The sequence below is a fragment of the Hyla sarda genome, unplaced genomic scaffold (genome assembly GCF_029499605.1).
Source record: "Hyla sarda isolate aHylSar1 unplaced genomic scaffold, aHylSar1.hap1 scaffold_1287, whole genome shotgun sequence".
In the NCBI taxonomy this organism is placed as follows: Eukaryota; Metazoa; Chordata; class Amphibia; order Anura; family Hylidae; genus Hyla; species Hyla sarda.
Window position 1 is genome coordinate 79,445 of NW_026607910.1, and position 24,129 is coordinate 103,573.

The 24,129-nt window shown below is 45.1% G+C and overlaps 8 non-coding genes across 8 annotated transcripts; all 8 read right to left on the reverse strand.

Moving 5' to 3' along the window:
• Positions 1–1,223: 1,223 nt before the first annotated feature.
• LOC130304645 (U2 spliceosomal RNA) lies at positions 1,224–1,414 on the reverse strand. The gene has a single exon (XR_008854378.1). It is a non-coding gene; the product is annotated as a U2 spliceosomal RNA (small nuclear RNA).
• A 2,096-nt stretch (positions 1,415–3,510) lies between these two features.
• Positions 3,511–3,701, reverse strand: LOC130304646 (U2 spliceosomal RNA). The gene has a single exon (XR_008854379.1). It is a non-coding gene; the product is annotated as a U2 spliceosomal RNA (small nuclear RNA).
• A 2,101-nt stretch (positions 3,702–5,802) lies between these two features.
• On the reverse strand, positions 5,803–5,993 carry LOC130304648 (U2 spliceosomal RNA). Its single transcript, XR_008854381.1, has one exon. It is a non-coding gene; the product is annotated as a U2 spliceosomal RNA (small nuclear RNA).
• A 2,108-nt stretch (positions 5,994–8,101) lies between these two features.
• LOC130304656 (U2 spliceosomal RNA) lies at positions 8,102–8,292 on the reverse strand. The gene has a single exon (XR_008854388.1). It is a non-coding gene; the product is annotated as a U2 spliceosomal RNA (small nuclear RNA).
• Positions 8,293–10,395: 2,103 nt separating this feature from the next.
• Positions 10,396–10,588, reverse strand: LOC130304651 (U2 spliceosomal RNA). The gene has a single exon (XR_008854384.1). It is a non-coding gene; the product is annotated as a U2 spliceosomal RNA (small nuclear RNA).
• Positions 10,589–12,689: 2,101 nt separating this feature from the next.
• Positions 12,690–12,882, reverse strand: LOC130304655 (U2 spliceosomal RNA). The gene has a single exon (XR_008854387.1). It is a non-coding gene; the product is annotated as a U2 spliceosomal RNA (small nuclear RNA).
• Positions 12,883–15,007: 2,125 nt separating this feature from the next.
• On the reverse strand, positions 15,008–15,199 carry LOC130304666 (U2 spliceosomal RNA). Its single transcript, XR_008854398.1, has one exon. It is a non-coding gene; the product is annotated as a U2 spliceosomal RNA (small nuclear RNA).
• A 6,964-nt stretch (positions 15,200–22,163) lies between these two features.
• Positions 22,164–22,354, reverse strand: LOC130304649 (U2 spliceosomal RNA). Its single transcript, XR_008854382.1, has one exon. It is a non-coding gene; the product is annotated as a U2 spliceosomal RNA (small nuclear RNA).
• Positions 22,355–24,129: the final 1,775 nt, after the last annotated feature.

The following is a 24,129-nucleotide window of genomic DNA, read 5'->3' on the forward strand; positions in this document are numbered from 1 at the left end:
TATATATATATATATATATATATATATATATATATATATATTCTCCGCCGAAATCACTTTTAAACCCATTTCCACCTTTTTTTCCCTTCTCTTCCTCTTACTTTTTTTTCACGTTTTTTTACGTTTTTCTCCTTTTCGCCTCTTTTCTGGGCGTATTATTCTTCTTTTTCTTCTTTTTTTTCGTCTAATGCATACCCCATCAGTGCAGCAATGCTTATTCAATACCGCCAGCAGATGGAGACACTGGGGGATTAATTTTCTAAGGATTTATACTGATTTTTCCTGTCTGAATTTGTCGCACAGAAAGTTGCAGGCCAAATATGTGTGACATTTCTGCGACTTTAGCTTCTAGAGCATTTTTACAACATTATACATAGGTGCTGAATACATAAAAAGCGACTGTTCAGCGACAGACAAGTCGCATCGGCTGAAAGTAGGCCAGAATGTCAGTCCATGTTGGAGCAGGTTTAGATACAGTCTAAAGCATAGATCTCAAAGTCTGTGCACAGAATTTAGCAAGGGCCTCGCACCTTCTGATGCATCAGGTAGGTGCACAATAGCATAGCCTAACCCTCTGTACTTTGGTCTATATTGATGCGGGACATAGACAGCCAGCTGATGACCAATCCATTAGTGCAATGGATGGCTGGAAGCATTTGTCTTTGCCTTTGCAATACCACAGAAGCAATGCATGGTCAATGTACAGCAATGACACACCTGTGTGAACAGCCAGGAGACCCCCCCCCCCCCCCCCCATGTTATGTTACATAGTTACATAGTTAGTACGGTCGAAAAAAGACATATGTGTCCATCACGTTCAACCAGGGAATTAAGGGGTAGGGGTGTGGCGCGATATTGGGGAAGGGATGAGATTTTATATTTCTTCATAAGCATTAATCTTATTTTGTCAATTAGGAACATTCAGCACCCACCCGCTATCAAGGCAGCTGCCTATCATGTCATGCCCTACCTGCACAGGTGTGCTGGCTACTCAAATGATCCAATTAAGGAGGCCATTTAGTCAGCAGCAGCAGAAGTCCTGTGCCTGGACGCTCCAACAGGGGCCAGACACAAGCAGAAGCAGAAGCAGCAGAAGCAGCAGCAGCACCACCACCTTTTGTTTTTTGGCTGCAGCAGCAGCAAGGCCCACAGGGCTGGCTAGCTGGCTAGCCAGCAAGCAGGTAGCAATGAAAGTAGGAATCTTTCTTTTTAACCCTGTAAGGGGGTGGTGCACTGTACCCGAAGATACTGCCATATCGGGTCAATGCATAGGGCGACGGAAGCAAGCTTCGAAATCGGCCCCCGTTCTCAAAAATCCATTTAATATATGGTCCCCAGATAGGGGACGTATCAGATATTAAACTGATAAGAACAGATACTACACTTGATCTTAGCCAAAAGGCCGAGAAGCGATAACCGTGAAAGGGGCGGGCCCAACAAGGTCCCCTTCATGGGCACTATCACTGCTTGCTGTCAGGGAGGCTGCCAGACAATTTTCCATGCACACTCTGGGCTGGGGGGCAGTCAACCACCAGTACACACAGCAGAACCTAAACCCATACCATTATTGCTAAGCAGCAAGACAGGGGCCCATTGCACTCCCACGGGGCCTTTTTAAATGCAATCCATAACCCGGATTTGCCAGGAACCCTTCTTACTCCTCCTACTTGCATGTGACACTGGGCTTAGGATCTGCATAGGAAACACACACACAAGCACACACCTACCTTTGTTGCCTGCAGATGCCTCCTTGGCTGTCCCCAAACGGTATCAAACCAACACCCACGGGAAGCTGTAAGCATAGAGGACATGCCTGCACCCCATTGGACTTACCTGTGTGGGTTAAATCCGGGTTATTTGACAACCTATGGCGGTGATGGTTCTGCTCAGGCAGAGCAGTGCTGATGCTCCTCATAAAGCTGTCGCTGCTGTGAAGGTTCTAGGTGACATCACAAATCCCTTTGGTTACATACACAACAAAGCTGGGTTGTTGTTGTTTACACTCTGCAAGGCCTGTGGAAGTGAGTGACATCATAGCACTGTAGTTCTGAGGGTTCAAGATGGATGCAACAATCTCCTGTTGCTTCTATGAAGGCCGTAATAGACGACATCACCAAACAGCTCCATAGTCACATACACAGCAAAGGAGAGATGTTGTTTACACCTAGTGATGTCAGTGGTATTGAGTGACATCACAGCACAGTGCTAAGGCTCCTGGGCCTGGACACAGCAGCGGCTGCAATATCTCAACGGAGAATACGTTTATATCTATGTGTGTGTGTGCGCATATATATATATATATATATATATATATATATATATATATATATATTCTCCGCCGAAATCACTTTTAAACCCATTTCCACCTTTTTTTCCCTTCTCTTCCTCTTACTTTTTTTTCACGTTTTTTTACGTTTTTCTCCTTTTCGCCTCTTTTCTGGGCGTATTATTCTTCTTTTTCTTCTTTTTTTTCGTCTAATGCATACCCCATCAGTGCAGCAATGCTTATTCAATACCGCCAGCAGATGGAGACACTGGGGGATAATTTTCTAAGGATTTATACTGATTTTTCCTGTCTGAATTTGTCGCACAGAAAGTTGCAGGCCAAATATGTGTGACATTTCTGCGACTTTAGCTTCTAGAGCATTTTTACAACATTATACATAGGTGCTGAATACATAAAAAGCGACTGTTCAGCGACAGACAAGTCGCATCGGCTGAAAGTAGGCCAGAATGTCAGTCCATGTTGGAGCAGGTTTAGATACAGTCTAAAGCATAGATCTCAAAGTCTGTGCACAGAATTTAGCAAGGGCCTCGCACCTTCTGATGCATCAGGTAGGTGCACAATAGCATAGCCTAACCCTCTGTACTTTGGTCTATATTGATGCGGGACATAGACAGCCAGCTGATGACCAATCCATTAGTGCAATGGATGGCTGGAAGAGCATTTGTCTTTGCCTTTGCAATACCACAGAAGCAATGCATGGTCAATGTACAGCAATGACACACCTGTGTGAACAGCCAGGAGACCCCCCCCCCCCCCCCCCATGTTATGTTACATAGTTACATAGTTAGTACGGTCGAAAAAAGACATATGTCCATCACGTTCAACCAGGGAATTAAGGGGTAGGGGTGTGGCGCGATATTGGGGAAGGGATGAGATTTTATATTTCTTCATAAGCATTAATCTTATTTTGTCAATTAGGAACATTCAGCACCCACCCGCTATCAAGGCAGCTGCCTATCATGTCATGCCCTACCTGCACAGGTGTGCTGGCTACTCAAATGATCCAATTAAGGAGGCCATTTAGTCAGCAGCAGCAGAAGTCCTGTGCCTGGACGCTCCAACAGGGGCCAGACACAAGCAGAAGCAGAAGCAGCAGAAGCAGCAGCAGCACCACCTTTTGTTTTTTGGCTGCAGCAGCAGCAAGGCCCACAGGGCTGGCTAGCTGGCTAGCCAGCAAGCAGGTAGCAATGAAAGTAGGAATCTTTCTTTTTAACCCTGTAAGGGGGTGGTGCACTGTACCCGAAGATACTGCCATATCGGGTCAATGCATAGGGCGACGGAAGCAAGCTTCGAAATCGGCCCCCGTTCTCAAAAATCCATTTAATATATGGTCCCCAGATAGGGGACGTATCAGATATTAAACTGATAAGAACAGATACTACACTTGATCTTAGCCAAAAGGCCGAGAAGCGATAACCGTGAAAGGGGCGGGCCCAACAAGGTCCCCTTCATGGGCACTATCACTGCTTGCTGTCAGGGAGGCTGCCAGACAATTTTCCATGCACACTCTGGGCTGGGGGGCAGTCAACCACCAGTACACACAGCAGAACCTAAACCCATACCATTATTGCTAAGCAGCAAGACAGGGGCCCATTGCACTCCCACGGGGCCTTTTTAAATGCAATCCATAACCCGGATTTGCCAGGAACCCTTCTTACTCCTCCTACTTGCATGTGACACTGGGCTTAGGATCTGCATAGGAAACACACACACAAGCACACACCTACCTTTGTTGCCTGCAGATGCCTCCTTGGCTGTCCCCAAACGGTATCAAACCAACACCCACGGGAAGCTGTAAGCATAGAGGACATGCCTGCACCCCATTGGACTTACCTGTGTGGGTTAAATCCGGGTTATTTGACAACCTATGGCGGTGATGGTTCTGCTCAGGCAGAGCAGTGCTGATGCTCCTCATAAAGCTGTCGCTGCTGTGAAGGTTCTAGGTGACATCACAAATCCCTTTGGTTACATACACAACAAAGCTGGGTTGTTGTTGTTTACACTCTGCAAGGCCTGTGGAAGTGAGTGACATCATAGCACTGTAGTTCTGAGGGTTCAAGATGGATGCAACAATCTCCTGTTGCTTCTATGAAGGCCGTAATAGACGACATCACCAAACAGCTCCATAGTCACATACACAGCAAAGGAGAGATGTTGTTTACACCTAGTGATAGTCAGTGGTATTGAGTGACATCACAGCACAGTGCTAAGGCTCCTGGGCCTGGACACAGCAGCGGCTGCAATATCTCAACGGAGAATACGTTTATATCTATGTGTGTGTGTGCGCATATATATATATATATATATATATATATATATATATATATATATATATATTCTCCGCCGAAATCACTTTTAAACCCATTTCCACCTTTTTTTCCCTTCTCTTCCTCTTACTTTTTTTTTCACGTTTTTTTACGTTTTTCTCCTTTTCGCCTCTTTTCTGGGCGTATTATTCTTCTTTTTCTTCTTTTTTTTCGTCTAATGCATACCCCATCAGTGCAGCAATGCTTATTCAATACGCCAGCAGATGGAGACACTGGGGGATAATTTTCTAAGGATTTATACTGATTTTTCCTGTCTGAATTTGTCGCACAGAAAGTTGCAGGCCAAATATGTGTGACATTTCTGCGACTTTAGCTTCTAGAGCATTTTTTACAACATTATACATAGGTGCTGAATACATAAAAAGCGACTGTTCAGCGACAGACAAGTCGCATCGGCTGAAAGTAGGCCAGAATGTCAGTCCATGTTGGAGCAGGTTTAGATACAGTCTAAAGCATAGATCTCAAAGTCTGTGCACAGTATTTAGCAAGGGCCTCGCACCTTCTGATGCATCAGGTAGGTGCACAATAGCATAGCCTAACCCTCTGTACTTTGGTCTATATTGATGCGGGACATAGACAGCCAGCTGATGACCAATCCATTAGTGCAATGGATGGCTGGAAGCATTTGTCTTTGCCTTTGCAATACCACAGAAGCAATGCATGGTCAATGTACAGCAATGACACACCTGTGTGAACAGCCAGGAGACCCCCCCCCCCCCCCCCCCCATGTTATGTTACATAGTTACATAGTTAGTACGGTCGAAAAAAGACATATGTCCATCACGTTCAACCAGGAATTAAGGGGTAGGGGTGTGGCGCGATATTGGGGAAGGGATGAGATTTTATATTTCTTCATAAGCATTAATCTTATTTTGTCAATTAGGAACATTCAGCACCCACCCGCTATCAAGGCAGCTGCCTATCATGTCATGCCCTACCTGCACAGGTGTGCTGGCTACTCAAATGATCCAATTAAGGAGGCCATTTAGTCAGCAGCAGCAGAAGTCCTGTGCCTGGACGCTCCAACAGGGGCCAGACACAAGCAGAAGCAGAAGCAGCAGAAGCAGCAGCAGCACCACCTTTTGTTTTTTGGCTGCAGCAGCAGCAAGGCCCACAGGGCTGGCTAGCTGGCTAGCCAGCAAGCAGGTAGCAATGAAAGTAGGAATCTTTCTTTTTAACCCTGTAAGGGGGTGGTGCACTGTACCCGAAGATACTGCCATATCGGGTCAATGCATAGGGCGACGGAAGCAAGCTTCGAAATCGGCCCCCGTTCTCAAAAATCCATTTAATATATGGTCCCCAGATAGGGGACGTATCAGATATTAAACTGATAAGAACAGATACTACACTTGATCTTAGCCAAAAGGCCGAGAAGCGATAACCGTGAAAGGGGCGGGCCCAACAAGGTCCCCTTCATGGGCACTATCACTGCTTGCTGTCAGGGAGGCTGCCAGACAATTTTCCATGCACACTCTGGGCTGGGGGGCAGTCAACCACCAGTACACACAGCAGAACCTAAACCCATACCATTATTGCTAAGCAGCAAGACAGGGGCCCATTGCACTCCCACGGGGCCTTTATAAATGCAATCCATAACCCGGATTTGCCAGGAACCCTTCTTACTCCTCCTACTTGCATGTGACACTGGGGCTTAGGATCTGCATAGGAAACACACACACAAGCACACACCTACCTTTGTTGCCCTGCAGATGCCTCCTTGGCTGTCCCCAAAACGGTATCAAACCAACACCCACGGGAAGCTGTAAGCATAGAGGACATGCCTGCACCCCATTGGACTTACCTGTGTGGGTTAAATCCGGGTTATTTGACAACCTATGGCGGTGATGGTTCTGCTCAGGCAGAGCAGTGCTGATGCTCCTCATAAAGCTGTCGCTGCTGTGAAGGTTCTAGGTGACATCACAAATCCCTTTGGTTACATACACAACAAAGCTGGGGTTGGTTGTCTGTTTACACTCTGCAAGGCCTGTGGAAGTGAGTGACATCATAGCACTGTAGTTCTGAGGGTTCAAGATGGATGCAACAATCTCCTGTTGCTTCTATGAAGGCCGTAATAGACGACATCACCAAACAGCTCCATAGTCACATACACAGCAAAGGAGAGATGTTGTTTACACCTAGTGATGTCAGTGGTATTGAGTGACATCACAGCACAGTGCTAAGGGCTCCTGGGCCTGGACACAGCAGCGGCTGCAATATCTCAACGGAGAATACGTTTATATCTATGTGTGTGTGTGCGCATATATATATATATATATATATATATATATATATATATATATATATATATTTCTCCGCCGAAATCACTTTTAAACCCATTTCCACCTTTTTTTCCCTTCTCTTCCTCTTACTTTTTTTTCACGTTTTTTTACGTTTTTCTCCTTTTCGCCTCTTTTCTGGCGTATTATTCTTCTTTTTCTTCTTTTTTTTCGTCTAATGCATACCCCATCAGTGCAGCAATGCTTATTCAATACCGCCAGCAGATGGAGACACTGGGGGATAATTTTCTAAGGATTTTATACTGATTTTTCCTGTCTGAATTTGTCGCACAGAAAGTTGCAGGCCAAATATGTGTGACATTTCTGCGACTTTAGCTTCTAGAGCATTTTTACAACATTATACATAGGTGCTGAATACATAAAAAGCGACTGTTCAGCGACAGACAAGTCGCATCGGCTGAAAGTAGGCCAGAATGTCAGTCCATGTTGGAGCAGGTTTAGATACAGTCTAAAGCATAGATCTCAAAGTCTGTGCACAGAATTTAGCAAGGGCCTCGCACCTTCTGATGCATCAGGTAGGTGCACAATAGCATAGCCTAACCCTCTGTACTTTGGTCTATATTGATGCGGGACATAGACAGCCAGCTGATGACCAATCCATTAGTGCAATGGATGGCTGGAAGCATTTGTCTTTGCCTTTGCAATACCACAGAAGCAATGCATGGTCAATGTACAGCAATGACACACCTGTGTGAACAGCCAGGAGACCCCCCCCCCCCCCCCCCCCCCATGTTATGTTACATAGTTACATAGTTAGTACGGTCGAAAAAGACATATGTCCATCACGTTCAACCAGGGAATTAAGGGGGTAGGGGTGTGGCGCGATATTGGGGAAGGGATGAGATTTTATATTTCTTCATAAGCATTAATCTTATTTTGTCAATTAGGAACATTCAGCACCCCACCCGCTATCAAGGCAGCTGCCTATCATGTCATGCCCTACCTGCACAGGTGTGCTGGCTACTCAAATGATCCAATTAAGGAGGCCATTTAGTCAGCAGCAGCAGAAGTCCTGTGCCTGAACGCTCCAACAGGGGCCAGACACAAGCAGAAGCAGAAGCAGCAGAAGCAGCAGCACCACCTTTTGTTTTTTTGGCTGCAGCAGCAGCAAGGCCCACAGGGCTGGCTAGCTGGCTAGCCAGCAAGCAGGTAGCAATGAAAGTAGGAATCTTTCTTTTAACCCTGTAAGGGGGTGGTGCACTGTACCCGAAGATACTGCCATATCGGGTCAATGCATAGGGCGACGGAAGCAAGCTTTGAAATCGGCCCCCGTTCTCAAAAATCCATTTAATATATGGTCCCCAGATAGGGGACGTATCAGATATTAAACTGATAAGAACAGATACTACACTTGATCTTAGCCAAAAGGCCGAGAAGCGATAACCGTGAAAGGGGCGGGCCCAACAAGGTCCCCTTCATGGGCACTATCACTGCTTGCTGTCAGGGAGGCTGCCAGACAATTTTCCATGCACACTCTGGGCTGGGGGGGCAGTCAACCACCAGTACACACAGCAGAACCTAAACCCATACCATTATTGCTAAGCAGCAAGACAGGGGCCCATTGCACTCCCACGGGGCCTTTTTAAATGCAATCCATAACCCGGATTTGCCAGGAACCCTTCTTACTCCTCCTACTTGCATGTGACACCTGGGCTTAGGATCTGCATAGGAAACACACACACAAGCACACACCTACCTTTGTTGCCTGCAGATGCCTCCTTGGCTGTCCCCAAACGGTATCAAACCAACACCCACGGGAAGCTGTAAGCATAGAGGACATGCCTGCACCCCATTGGACTTACCTGTGTGGGTTAAATCCGGGTTATTTGACAACCTATGGCGGTGATGGTTCTGCTCAGGCAGAGCAGTGCTGATGCTCCTCATAAAGCTGTCGCTGCTGTGAAGGTTCTAGGTGACATCACAAATCCCTTTGGTTACATACACAACAAAGCTGGGTTGTTGTTGTTTACACTCTGCAAGGCCTGTGGAAGTGAGTGACATCATAGCACTGTAGTTCTGAGGGTTCAAGATGGATGCAACAATCTCCTGTTGCTTCTATGAAGGCCGTAATAGACGACATCACCAAACAGCTCCATAGTCACATACACAGCAAAGGAGAGATGTTGTTTACACCTAGTGATGTCAGTGGTATTGAGTGACATCACAGCACAGTGCTAAGGCTCCTGGGCCTGGACACAGCAGCGGCTGCAATATCTCAACGGAGAATACGTTTATATCTATGTGTGTGTGTGCGCATATATATATATATATATATATATATATATATATATATATATATATATATATTTTCTCCGCCGAAATCACTTTTAAACCCATTTCCACCTTTTTTTCCCTTCTCTTCCTCTTACTTTTTTTTCACGTTTTTTTACGTTTTTCTCCTTTTCGCCTCTTTCTGGGCGTATTATTCTTCTTTTTCTCTTTTTTTTCGTCTAATGCATACCCCATCAGTGCAGCAATGCTTATTCAATACCGCCAGCAGATGGAGACACTGGGGGATAATTTTCTAAGGATTTATACTGATTTTTCCTGTCTGAATTTGTCGCACAGAAAGTTGCAGGCCAAATATGTGTGACATTTCTGCGACTTTAGCTTCTAGAGCATTTTTACAACATTATACATAGGTGCTGAATACATAAAAAGCGACTGTTCAGCGACAGACAAGTCGCATCGGCTGAAAGTAGGCCAGAATGTCAGTCCATGTTGGAGCAGGTTTAGATACAGTCTAAAGCATAGATCTCAAAGTCTGTGCACAGAATTTAGCAAGGGCCTCGCACCTTCTGATGCATCAGGTAGGTGCACAATAGCATAGCCTAACCCTCTGTACTTTGGTCTATATTGATGCGGGACATAGACAGCCAGCTGATGACCAATCCATTAGTGCAATGGATGGCTGGAAGCATTTGTCTTTGCCTTTGCAATACCACAGAAGCAATGCATGGTCAATGTACAGCAATGACAACACCTGTGTGAACAGCCAGGAGACCCCCCCCCCCCCCCCCATGTTATGTTACATAGTTACATAGTTAGTACGGTCGAAAAAAGACATATGTCCATCACGTTCAACCAGGGAATTAAGGGGTAGGGGTGTGGCGCGATATTGGGGGAAGGGATGAGATTTTATATTTCTTCATAAGCATTAATCTTATTTTGTCAATTAGGAACATTCAGCACCCACCCGCTATCAAGGCAGCTGCCTATCATGTCATGCCCTACCTGCACAGGTGTGCTGGCTACTCAAATGATCCAATTAAGGAGGCCATTTAGTCAGCAGCAGCAGAAGTCCTGTGCCTGGACGCTCCAACAGGGGCCAGACACAAGCAGAAGCAGAAGCAGCAGAAGCAGCAGCAGCACCACCTTTTGTTTTTTGGCTGCAGCAGCAGCAAGGCCCACAGGGCTGGCTAGCTGGCTAGCCAGCAAGCAGGTAGCAATGAAAGTAGGAATCTTTCTTTTTAACCCTGTAAGGGGGTGGTGCACTGTACCCGAAGATACTGCCATATCGGGTCAATGCATAGGGCGACGGAAGCAAGCTTCGAAATCGGCCCCCCGTTCTCAAAAAATCCATTTAATATATGGTCCCCAGATAGGGGACGTATCAGATATTAAACTGATAAGAACAGATACTACACTTGATCTTAGCCAAAAGGCCGAGAAGCGATAACCGTGAAAGGGGCGGGCCCAACAAGGTCCCCCTTCATGGGCACTATCACTGCTTGCTGTCAGGGAGGCTGCCAGACAATTTTCCATGCACACTCTGGGCTGGGGGGCAGTCAACCACCAGTACACACAGCAGAACCTAAACCATACCATTATTGCTAAGCAGCAAGACAGGGGCCCATTGCACTCCCACGGGCCTTTTTAAATGCAATCCATAACCCGGATTTGCCAGGAACCCTTCTTACTCCTCCTACTTGCATGTGACACTGGGCTTAGGATCTGCATAGGAAACACACACACAAGCACACACCTACCTTTGTTGCCTGCAGATGCCTCCTTGGCTGTCCCCAAACGGTATCAAACCAACACCCACGGGAAGCTGTAAGCATAGAGGACATGCCTGCACCCCATTGGACTTACCTGTGTGGGTTAAATCCGGGTTATTTGACAACCTATGGCGGTGATGGTTCTGCTCAGTCAGAGCAGTGCTGATGCTCCTCATAAAGCTGTCGCTGCTGTGAAGGTTCTAGGTGACATCACAAATCCCTTTGGTTACATACACAACAAAGCTGGGTTGTTGTTGTTTACACTCTGCAAGGCCTGTGGAAGTGAGTGTACATCATAGCACTGTAGTTCTGAGGGTTCAAGATGGATGCAACAATCTCCTGTTGCTTCTATGAAGGCCGTAATAGACGACATCACCAAACAGCTCCATAGTCACATACACAGCAAAGGAGAGATGTTGTTTACACCTAGTGATGTCAGTGGTATTGAGTGACATCACAGCACAGTGCTAAGGCTCCTGGGCCTGGACACAGCAGCGGCTGCAATATCTCAACGGAGAATACGTTTATATCTATGTGTGTGTGTGCGCATATATATATATATATATATATATATATATATATATATATATATATATTTCTCCGCCGAAATCACTTTTAAACCCATTTCCACCTTTTTTTCCCTTCTCTTCCTCTTACTTTTTTTTCACGTTTTTTTACGTTTTTCTCCTTTTCTGCCTCTTTTCTGGGCGTATTATTCTTCTTTTTCTTCTTTTTTTTCGTCTAATGCATACCCCATCAGTGCAGCAATGCTTATTCAATACCGCCAGCAGATGGAGACACTGGGGGATAATTTTCTAAGGATTTATACTGATTTTTCCTGTCTGAATTTGTCGCACAGAAAGTTGCAGGCCAAATATGTGTGACATTTCTGCGACTTTAGCTTCTAGAGCATTTTTACAAACATTATACATAGGTGCTGAATACATAAAAAGCGACTGTTCAGCGACAGACAAGTCGCAATCGGCTGAAAGTAGGCCAGAATGTCAGTCCATGTTGGAGCAGGTTTAGATACAGTCTAAAGCATAGATCTCAAAGTCTGTGCACAGAATTTAGCAAGGGCCTCGCACCTTCTGATGCATCAGGTAGGTGCACAATAGCATAGCCTAACCCTCTGTACTTTGGTCTATATTGATGCGGACATAGACAGCCAGCTGATGACCAATCCATTAGTGCAATGGATGGCTGGAAGCATTTGTCTTTGCCTTTGCAATACCACAGAAGCAATGCATGGTCAATGTACAGCAATGACACACCTGTGTGAACAGCCAGGAGACCCCCCCCCCCCCCCCCATGTTATGTTACATAGTTACATAGTTAGTACGGTCGAAAAAAGACATATGTCCATCACGTTCAACCAGGGAATTAAGGGGTAGGGGTGTGGCGCGATATTGGGGAAGGGATGAGATTTTATATTTCTTCATAAGCATTAATCTTATTTTGTCAATTAGGAACATTCAGCACCCACCCGCTATCAAGGCAGCTGCCTATCAATGTCATGCCCTACCTGCACAGGTGTGCTGGCTACTCAAATGATCCAATTAAGGAGGCCATTTAGTCAGCAGCAGCAGAAGTCCTGTGCCTGACGCTCCAACAGGGGCCAGACACAAGCAGAAGCAGAAGCAGCAGAAGCAGCAGCAGCAGCACCACCTTTTGTTTTTTGGCTGCAGCAGCAGCAAGGCCCACAGGGCTGGCTAGCTGGCTAGCCAGCAAGCAGGTAGCAATGAAAGTAGGAATCTTTCTTTTTAACCCTGTAAGGGGGTGGTGCACTGTACCCGAAGATACTGCCATATCGGGTCAATGCATAGGGGCGACGGAAGCAAGCTTCGAAATCGGCCCCCGTTCTCAAAAATCCATTTAATATATGGTCCCCAGATAGGGGGACGTATCAGATATTAAACTGATAAGAACAGATACTACACTTGATCTTAGCCAAAAGGCCGAGAAGCGATAACCGTGAAAGGGGGCGGGCCCAACAAGGTCCCCTTCATGGGCACTATCACTGCTTGCTGTCAGGGAGGCTGCCAGACAATTTTCCATGCACACTCTGGGCTGGGGGGCAGTCAACCACCAGTACACACAGCAGAACCTAAACCCATACCATTATTGCTAAGCAGCAAGACAGGGGCCCATTGCACTCCCACGGGGCCTTTTTAAATGCAATCCATAACCCGGATTTGCCAGGAACCCTTCTTACTCCTCCTACTTGCATGTGACACTGGGCTTAGGATCTGCATAGGAAACACACACACAAGCACACACCTACCTTTGTTGCCTGCAGATGCCTCCTTGGCTGTCCCCAAACGGTATCAAACCAACACCCACGGGAAGCTGTAAGCATAGAGGACATGCCTGCACCCCATTGGACTTACCTGTGTGGGTTAAATCCGGGTTATTTGACAACCTATGGCGGTGATGGGTTCTGCTCAGGCAGAGCAGTTCTGATGCTCCTCATAAAGCTGTCGCTGCTGTGAAGGTTCTAGGTGACATCACAAATCCCTTTGGTTACATACACAACAAAGCTGGGTTGTTGTTGTTTACACTCTGCAAGGCCTGTGGAAGTGAGTGACATCATAGCACTGTAGTTCTGAGGGTTCAAGATGGATGCAACAATCTCCTGTTGCTTCTATGAAGGCCGTAATAGACGACATCACCAAACAGCTCCATAGTCACATACACAGCAAAGGAGAGATGTTGTTTACACCTAGTGATGTCAGTGGTATTGAGTGACATCACAGCACAGTGCTAAGGCTCCTGGGCCTGGACACAGCAGCGGCTGCAATATCTCAACGGAGAATACGTTTATATCTATGTGTGTGTTGTGCGCATATATATATATATATATATATATATATATATATATATATATATATACATATATATATATATATATATATTTCTCCGCCGAAATCACTTTAAAACCCATTTCCACCTTTTTTTCCCTTCTCTTCCTCTTACTTTTTTTTCACGTTTTTTTACGTTTTTCTCCTTTTCGCCTCTTTTCTGGGCGTATTATTCTTCTTTTTCTTCTTTTTTTTCGTCTAATGCATACCCCATCAGTGCAGCAATGCTTATTCAATACCGCCAGCAGATGGAGACACTGGGGGATAATTTTCTAAGGATTTATACTGATTTTTCCTGTCTGAATTTGTCGCACAGAAAGTTGCAGGCCAAATATGTGTGACATTTCTGCGACTTTAGCTTCTAGAGCATTTTTACAACATTATACATAGGTGCTGAATACATAAAAAGCGACTGTTCAGCGACAGACAAGTCGCATCGGCTGAAAGTAGGCCAGAATGTCAGTCCATGTTGGAGCAGGTTTAGATACAGTCTAAAGCATAGATCTCAAAGTCTGTGCACAGAATTTAGCAAGGGCCTCGCACCTTCTGATGCATCAGGTAGGTGCACAATAGCATAGCCTAACCCTCTGTACTTTGGTCTATATTGATGCGGGACATAGACAGCCAGCTGATGACCAATCCATTAGTGCAATGGATGGCTGGAAGCATTTGTCTTTGCCTTTGCAATACCACAGAAGCAATGCATGGTCAATGTACAGCAATGACACACCTGTGTGAACAGCCAGGAGACCCCCCCCCCCCCCCCCCCCCCATGTTATGTTACATAGTTACATAGTTAGTACGGTCGAAAAAAGACATATGTCCATCACGTTCAACCAGGGAATTAAGGGGTAGGGGTGTGGCGCGATATTGGGGAAGGGATGAGATTTTATATTTCTTCATAAGCATTAATCTTATTTTGTCAATTAGGAACATTCAGCACCCACCCGCTATCAAGGCAGCTGCCTATCATGTCATGCCCTACCTGCACAGGTGTGCTGGCTACTCAAATGATCCAATAAGGAGGCCATTTAGTCAGCAGTAGCAGAAGTCCAGTGCCTGGACGCTCCAACAGGGGCCAGACACAAGCAGAAGCAGAAGCAGCAGAAGCAGCAGCAGCACCACCTTTTGTTTTTTGGCTGCAGCAGCAGCAAGGCCCACAGGGCTGGCTAGCTGGCTAGCCAGCAAGCAGGTAGCAATGAAAGTAGGAATCTTTCTTTTTAACCCTGTAAGGGGGTGGTGCACTGTACCCGAAGATACTGCCATATCGGGTCAATGCATAGGGCGACGGAAGCAAGCTTCGAAATCGGCCCCCGTTCTCAAAAATCCATTTAATATATGGTCCCCAGATAGGGGACGTATCAGATATTAAACTGATAAGAACAGATTTTTTTTTTTTTTTTTTTTTTTTTTTTTTATAAACCTTCAGGTTTAGACTAAACACCACTTAGATAACGCGTCATTTTTGACTCATGGTGAAGTCTAACTCATCATTAGGTCATTCTTTATTTGTTCAAAGCAAATTCAAAACAAATTCAAATACCATCACCATTACACCCTTACAACATGTCTCCACTTCAAAAATTTCCATATCCCCTCTGCATCTATTTCACCTAATTTCTTTTTATCACGTAAATAAACGGTGTACAACCTATCCAGAATCATTCTTAAACTTCCTTCCACAGTCACATCTTTTCTCTTAAACACATATAAATTTCTAACATCCCACAAGACTTCCTTCACAATCGCCAATAACACAAACAACACCCTTTCATTCTTTCTTCCAATCATACTAAGACCAAACATCACAACCTCATATGACAACCTATTAATCCCAGTCAACTCCTTACACAACGGACCTATCCCTCTCCATACATTCTGAGCCATGTCACAATTCCAAATCACATGCATCACACTTTCAACCCCACTACAATCTTCCCTCGGACATATTTCACTCCTTCCAATTCCTCTATTCCTTTGGAACTCTCTTACTGGTAGGGCTCCATGCAAACACTGCCATCCTATCTCTCTCTGTCTATTTGATATTCCATCTGTCATTAAACTCTTCCACACCTTAGACACATCCTGGCCTCTTACCATATTAATCGGACACTCCACCTCACTTGCGGCGACATACCCAAACACATTCTTCTTACTTTCAAACAACTCCTTTCTCACACCAATCAACCTATAACTCTCCAAAAACTTTTCCACATACAAATACCAACTCGGGCACACAAACGCATAAGGCACTCTCAAATCTCTCTCCAGCCAACCTAATTTGCATAACACACGCCCACCTAAATATCTCAACATACATGCAAAATTCTTTTCTCCTCTCATCATCCTTCTAACCGCAAACACCACATTCACCCCCAAATACACATCTAGATTTGGAAATCCCATTCCACCCTTACTACCATCCTTCATCACAACTTCTCTCCTCACTCTTTCCACTTTTGTACCCCAAAAAAACACAAACAAAATTCTTTTTAACTTCCTTAAAACCATATAACTTGGCGGAAACACTATTGCCACATACAATAAAATAGGCAATATTACACTTTTCACAACCAGCACTTTCCCAACCATAGACAAATCTCTCAACCTCCAAAGACTCAATTTTTTGGACACTCTCTTCTCCACATCACCCCAACTTTCTCTCCCATCCAATCTTTCATCCATTTTAACACCTAAAACCTGAATACCACCTTCAATATTCTTCATACCCACATCCTCACTTCCTTGCATACTACCAAAACATTTATACTCACTTTTGTCCCAATTCACCTTAAACCCAGACGCTCCACAAAACAATCCAACTAGTAACTTTGCCCTTCTCATAACAGCCACAGACTCTCCCAAAATACACACATCATCCATGTAGGCCAAAACTTTGACTTCTCTCCCACCACTCCCTGGAATTTTTAACCCTCTAACACACTTATCCCGCCGCAACATCTCTAATAATGGCTCCATAGCACATATAAAAGCCATAGGGGACAACGGACAACCCTGCCTTACACCAGAACATACTTTCACCTTCTCAGACATCCAACCATTTATCAAAACCTTACTATATACTCCATCATACAGCATCCTTACAACATTTACAAAATCACCCGGGAATCCCATTCTCACTAATACTCTAAACAAAAACCTATGTGACAGACGATCAAACGCCTTTTCAAAATCTATCGACATCACTCTAACCTCCTGTTTCCTACTCATACTATCCCATAACAAATCTCTCAACAAACACAAATTTTCATTTATTCTTCTCCCAGGCACTCCACACACTTGTTCTTCTCCAATCACCTGCTCAACCACATCTCTCATCCTATTTGTAATTATTTTAGCAAACACCTTATAATCTACATTCAACAAAGTTATCGGCCTCCAATTCCTCACATCATTCACATCACCTTTCTTATAAATCAACACAACCACTCCACTCTTCATACTTTCCACCATTCTCTCCTTCCTCCACATATACCTATACACTTCCACCAAATCATCCTTCACAACATCCCAAATCCAAGCATAAAATTCAACAGGCAACCCATCCTCTCCAGGCGTTTTATTTCTTGACATACTATCCACAGTCCTCTTCACTTCCTCCTCTCCAATCTCTCTCATCAGAGTCCCATATTCACTACCATCCACCCTCTTATCAAGCACTCTCAACACTTCATCCTGCAAGTCCTCTTCACAATCTTTTATCGCATACAACTCTTCATAAAATTTTTTAACCACTCCCAACACAGCTTTACCTTTAACCAGACAGCCATCATCATCATCATACACTCTTACCATATCCTCTCTCTTCCCAATAACTTTTTTAAAGAAATATCTCGAACATTTCTCATCTTTCTCTAACTTATCAAGTTTTGCTTGATACATCAACTCTTTACCTTTCTCATTCAACCAATTTTTTAGATCACTCTTCACAACCTCAATCTGCTCACCCACACTCCAGCCATACTTCTTTAACTTATTGAGAAACACCAATCTTTTATTCAGCCATTCATACTTCTTCTTCCTCCCAGCATTCCGCTTATATCCCTCTCTTTTAAAGAAAACTTTTGTTTGACCCTTAACCCATTCCCACCAACACAATATATCAGGAAAATCATTCTTTTTCTTACACCAACCCCTATACTTATTAACATATCTATCATACACTCCTTCCACTTCCAACAATTTAACATTTAATTTCCATACACCCCTCCCACTCACACAATCTGCATCCAATACTAACTCACAACACACATACTCATGATCTGAATATCCTACTTTTTCTTGCATATAATTCTTACATAACACACCCTTAGACACAAAACACATATCAAGTCTGGAACTATGACTTCCACTATCAGAATAATATGTATCTAACAAAGGACACACTCCACACGCTTCAGCCACATCCTTTAACTTAAAGTCACACACCATACTTTTAAGAATATTCCCAGATACATCCACATTCCCCTCAATTTCACAGTTGAAATCCCCCACCCACACCAAAGGTATTTTACCTGGCAGAAACCTCTTAATTACCTCCAACAACCCCACCCGCTCCTCCCTCCTTACCGGCGCATACACATTTATCAACCTAAATTTAACCCCCTGCACCTTAACCTCCACCATGATACACCTCCCCTCCTCTATTACCACATAACTACAAACTTCAAACTTAAAGCTCTTAAAAAGCACCCCTACCCCATCATTCCTGTTATGCCCAGACACCGACCAAACAGCAGGACCATAAGCCCATTCTCCCTTCCCCGGAATATCATTTAGCCCACATTCCTGCAAACAAATAATGTCCGCTTTTTTCCCTGCCAAGTCCTCCAAAATTACTGTCCTTCTGACTTTACTTCTAAAGACTCTAACGTTTATAGAACCGACTAAAAAAGACATACCACCATCTTAACAACCCTAAGGAAGAATTTGACAGAAAAGAAGAAAGTTATTTAGGTAGCTTTCCTCAGCGGTGTGGGAGAAGCTTCTCCCGCAGAGCACGCATCCATGTCGCTCTCAGATAGCGGTTGATACCGATTGTCCGTAGCCACCAGCGTCGACTCCATCTGTCCACCAGAAAGCTTCCTGGCCGTCTTCTTGGGGGGACGAAAAAGATCAAAGTCATCCTCTCTCTCTCTATGTCTCTCCTCACGGTCTTCACCCTCAGAAGAAGACCACTCTTCAATTTGCGGCGACTCCTCAGCCGGGGGACTGGGAGCATCCTCAATCTCCCCTTCTTCCACTTGCACCGCCATTTGCTCCTCCTCCACCACCACTTGCTCTTCAACCACCTTCACTTGCTCCTCTACCACCACACGACTCTGTACCTCTCCAATAATCACGCTCTCTCTTGCAGGAACCACTGCAGCCGCAGCTGCAGCTGCCCTCCTCCTCTCCACCATTTCCTCTTCCATTCTCCTCTCCTCCTCCCTCCTCTTCAACACTGGACAGTTCTTGTACACATGGCCAGCTTCCCCACATAGGTCACAGGTCCTCGGGTGTGGACATGCACCCGCCTCATGCCCCGGTTGCTTACAGTTCCTGCATTTCTTACTGCCAGGGCAGGCCTCCTTCACATGTCCAAACAATAGACAATTTCTACAGAAAGATGGCTGTCCGTAGTAATAGAGATAACCTCTGAAACCAGCAATGGTAAAGTTCGCCGGAGGGTGCTTAACGCCTCCAATGCAATCTCCATCAAGCCGCAACTTCACAAAGAACTTATACGTGCCATTAAATACACCAATGCTGCTTGTCTGCTTAGTACCACCAGCAATAGACTCACAATAGATGCTCAAGAAGTTCTTAATCATAGAGACATCAACAAACGGATTGTACATGTGGATAAACAAAGTCTTTGTCCCCATTTCAAAAAGGGGATAAAAGGACACATCCCGCAAAACCTCACTTCCACTGTTCCGTTTTAAGCACTCATAAAAGTTCTGGCAGTCAGCATCATATAAGAAGGACACGTCATAAATACCTTGGCGCTTGTTCTCCTGGACACAAAAGAGGTCGCTCAAGGAAAATCCTGCCAGTCGCTCCACAATGGTATGGCCGATGTATTCAATGCTGTTTCTTAGACGATCCGTGGTTAGCACCTTGATGCGTACGGTCTTCTCCACTGCAGACATGTTGGATCCAGCCATCTTTCCAAATCTGTCGGTAACGAGTACCACAGTCTTGATCACCTACGCAGCTAGTCGCGGCGCAGTTCACTCGCACCCTCAGCGCCGACCGAGGCAATAAACCCCGATCTTAGCCAAAAGGCCGAGAAGCGATAACCGTGAAAGGGGCGGGCCCAACAAGGTCCCCTTCATGGGCACTATCACTGCTTGCTGTCAGGGAGGCTGCCAGACAATTTTCCATGCACACTCTGGGCTGGGGGGCAGTCAACCACCAGTACACACAGCAGAACCTAAACCCATACCATTATTGCTAAGCAGCAAGACAGGGGCCCATTGCACTCCCACGGGGCCTTTTTAGATGCAATCCATAACCCGGATTTGCCAGGAACCCTTCTTACTCCTCCTACTTGCATGTGACACTGGGCTTAGGATCTGCATAGGAAACACACACACAAGCACACACCTACCTTTGTTGCCTGCAGATGCCTCCTTGGCTGTCCCCAAACGGTATCAAACCAACACCCACGGGAAGCTGTGAGCATAGAGGACATGCCTGCACCCCATTGGACTTACCTGTGTGGGTTAAATCCGGGTTATTTGACAACCTATGGCGGTGATGGTTCTGCTCAGGCAGAGCAGTGCTGATGCTCCTCATAAAGCTGTCGCTGCTGTGAAGGTTCTAGGTGACATCACAAATCCCTTTGGTTACATACACAACAAAGCTGGGTTGTTGTTGTTTACACTCTGCAAGGCCTGTGGAAGTGAGTGACATCATAGCACTGTAGTTCTGAGGGTTCAAGATGGATGCAACAATCTCCTGTTGCTTCTATGAAGGCCGTAATAGACGACATCACCAAACAGCTCCATAGTCACATACACAGCAAAGGAGAGATGTTGTTTACACCTAGTGATGTCAGTGGTATTGAGTGACATCACAGCACAGTGCTAAGGCTCCTGGGCCTGGACACAGCAGCGGCTGCAATATCTCAACGGAGAATACGTTTATATCTATGTGTGTGTGTGCGTATATATATATATATATATATATATATATATATATATATTTCTCCGCCGAAATCACTTTTAAACCCATTTCCACCTTTTTTTCCCTTCTCTTCCTCTTACTTTTTTTTCACGTTTTTTTACGTTTTTCTCCTTTTCGCCTCTTTTCTGGGCGTATTATTCTTCTTTTTCTTCTTTTTTTTCGTCTAATGCATACCCCATCAGTGCAGCAATGCTTATTCAATACCGCCAGCAGATGGAGACACTGGGGGATAATTTTCTAAGGATTTATACTGATTTTTCCTGTCTGAATTTGTCGCACAGAAAGTTGCAGGCCAAATATGTGTGACATTTCTGCGACTTTAGCTTCTAGAGCATTTTTACAACATTATACATAGGTGCTGAATACATAAAAAGCGACTGTTCAGCGACAGACAAGTCGCATCGGCTGAAAGTAGGCCAGAATGTCAGTCCATGTTGGAGCAGGTTTAGATACAGTCTAAAGCATAGATCTCAAAGTCTGTGCACAGAATTTAGCAAGGGCCTCGCACCTTCTGATGCATCAGGTAGGTGCACAATAGCATAGCCTAACCCTCTGTACTTTGGTCTATATTGATGCGGGACATAGACAGCCAGCTGATGACCAATCCATTAGTGCAATGGATGGCTGGAAGCATTTGTCTTTGCCTTTGCAATACCACAGAAGCAATGCATGGTCAATGTACAGCAATGACACATCTGTGTGAACAGCCAGGAGACCCCCCCCCCCCCCCCCCATGTTATGTTACATAGTTACATAGTTAGTACGGTCGAAAAAAGACATATGTCCATCACGTTCAACCAGGGAATTAAGGGGTAGGGGTGTGGCGCGATATTGGGGAAGGGATGAGATTTTATATTTCTTCATAAGCATTAATCTTATTTTGTCAATTAGGAACATTCAGCACCCACCCGCTATCAAGGCAGCTGCCTATCATGTCATGCCCTACCTGCACAGGTGTGCTGGCTACTCAAATGATCCAATTAAGGAGGCCATTTAGTCAGCAGCAGCAGAAGTCCTGTGCCTGGACGCTCCAACAGGGGCCAGACACAAGCAGAAGCAGAAGCAGCAGAAGCAGCAGCAGCACCACCTTTTGTTTTTTGGCTGCAGCAGCAGCAAGGCCCACAGGGCTGGCTAGCTGGCTAGCCAGCAAGCAGGTAGCAATGAAAGTAGGAATCTTTCTTTTTAACCCTGTAAGGGGGTGGTGCACTGTACCCGAAGATACTGCCATATCGGGTCAATGCATAGGGCGACGGAAGCAAGCTTCGAAATCGGCCCCCGTTCTCAAAAATCCATTTAATATATGGTCCCCAGATAGGGGACGTATCAGATATTAAACTGATAAGAACAGATACTACACTTGATCTTAGCCAAAAGGCCGAGAAGCGATAACCGTGAAAGGGGCGGGCCCAACAAGGTCCCCTTCATGGGCACTATCACTGCTTGCTGTCAGGGAGGCTGCCAGACAATTTTCCATGCACACTCTGGGCTGGGGGGCAGTCAACCACCAGTACACACAGCAGAACCTAAACCCATACCATTATTGCTAAGCAGCAAGACAGGGGCCCATTGCACTCCCACGGGGCCTTTTTAAATGCAATCCATAACCCGGATTTGCCAGGAACCCTTCTTACTCCTCCTACTTGCATGTGACACTGGGCTTAGGATCTGCATAGGAAACACACACACAAGCACACACCTACCTTTGTTGCCTGCAGATGCCTCCTTGGCTGTCCCCAAACGGTATCAAACCAACACCCACGGGAAGCTGTAAGCATAGAGGACATGCCTGCACCCCATTGGACTTACCTGTGTGGGTTAAATCCGGGTTATTTGACAACCTATGGCGGTGATGGTTCTGCTCAGGCAGAGCAGTGCTGATGCTCCTCATAAAGCTGTCGCTGCTGTGAAGGTTCTAGGTGACATCACAAATCCCTTTGGTTACATACACAACAAAGCTGGGTTGTTGTTGTTTACACTCTGCAAGGCCTGTGGAAGTGAGTGACATCATAGCACTGTAGTTCTGAGGGTTCAAGATGGATGCAACAATCTCCTGTTGCTTCTATGAAGGCCGTAATAGACGACATCACCAAACAGCTCCATAGTCACATACACAGCAAAGGAGAGATGTTGTTTACACCTAGTGATGTCAGTGGTATTGAGTGACATCACAGCACAGTGCTAAGGCTCCTGGGCCTGGACACAGCAGCGGCTGCAATATCTCAACGGAGAATACGTTTATATCTATGTGTGTGTGTGCGCATATATATATATATATATATATATATATATATATATATATATATATATTTCTCCGCCGAAATCACTTTTAAACCCATTTCCACCTTTTTTTCCCTTCTCTTCCTCTTACTTTTTTTTCACGTTTTTTTACGTTTTTCTCCTTTTCGCCTCTTTTCTGGGCGTATTATTCTTCTTTTTCTTCTTTTTTTTCGTCTAATGCATACCCCATCAGTGCAGCAATGCTTATTCAATACCGCCAGCAGATGGAGACACTGGGGGATAATTTTCTAAGGATTTATACTGATTTTTCCTGTCTGAATTTGTCGCACAGAAAGTTGCAGGCCAAATATGTGTGACATTTCTGCGACTTTAGCTTCTAGAGCATTTTTACAACATTATACATAGGTGCTGAATACATAAAAAGCGACTGTTCAGCGACAGACAAGTCGCATCGGCTGAAAGTAGGCCAGAATGTCAGTCCATGTTGGAGCAGGTTTAGATACAGTCTAAAGCATAGATCTCAAAGTCTGTGCACAGAATTTAGCAAGGGCCTCGCACCTTCTGATGCATCAGGTAGGTGCACAATAGCATAGCCTAACCCTCTGTACTTTGGTCTATATTGATGCGGGACATAGACAGCCAGCTGATGACCAATCCATTAGTGCAATGGATGGCTGGAAGCATTTGTCTTTGCCTTTGCAATACCACAGAAGCAATGCATGGTCAATGTACAGCAATGACACACCTGTGTGAACAGCCAGGAGACCCCCCCCATGTTATGTTACATAGTTACATAGTTAGTACGGTCGAAAAAAGACATATGTCCATCACGTTCAACCAGGGAATTAAGGGGTAGGGGTGTGGCGCGATATTGGGGAAGGGATGAGATTTTATATTTCTTCATAAGCATTAATCTTATTTTGT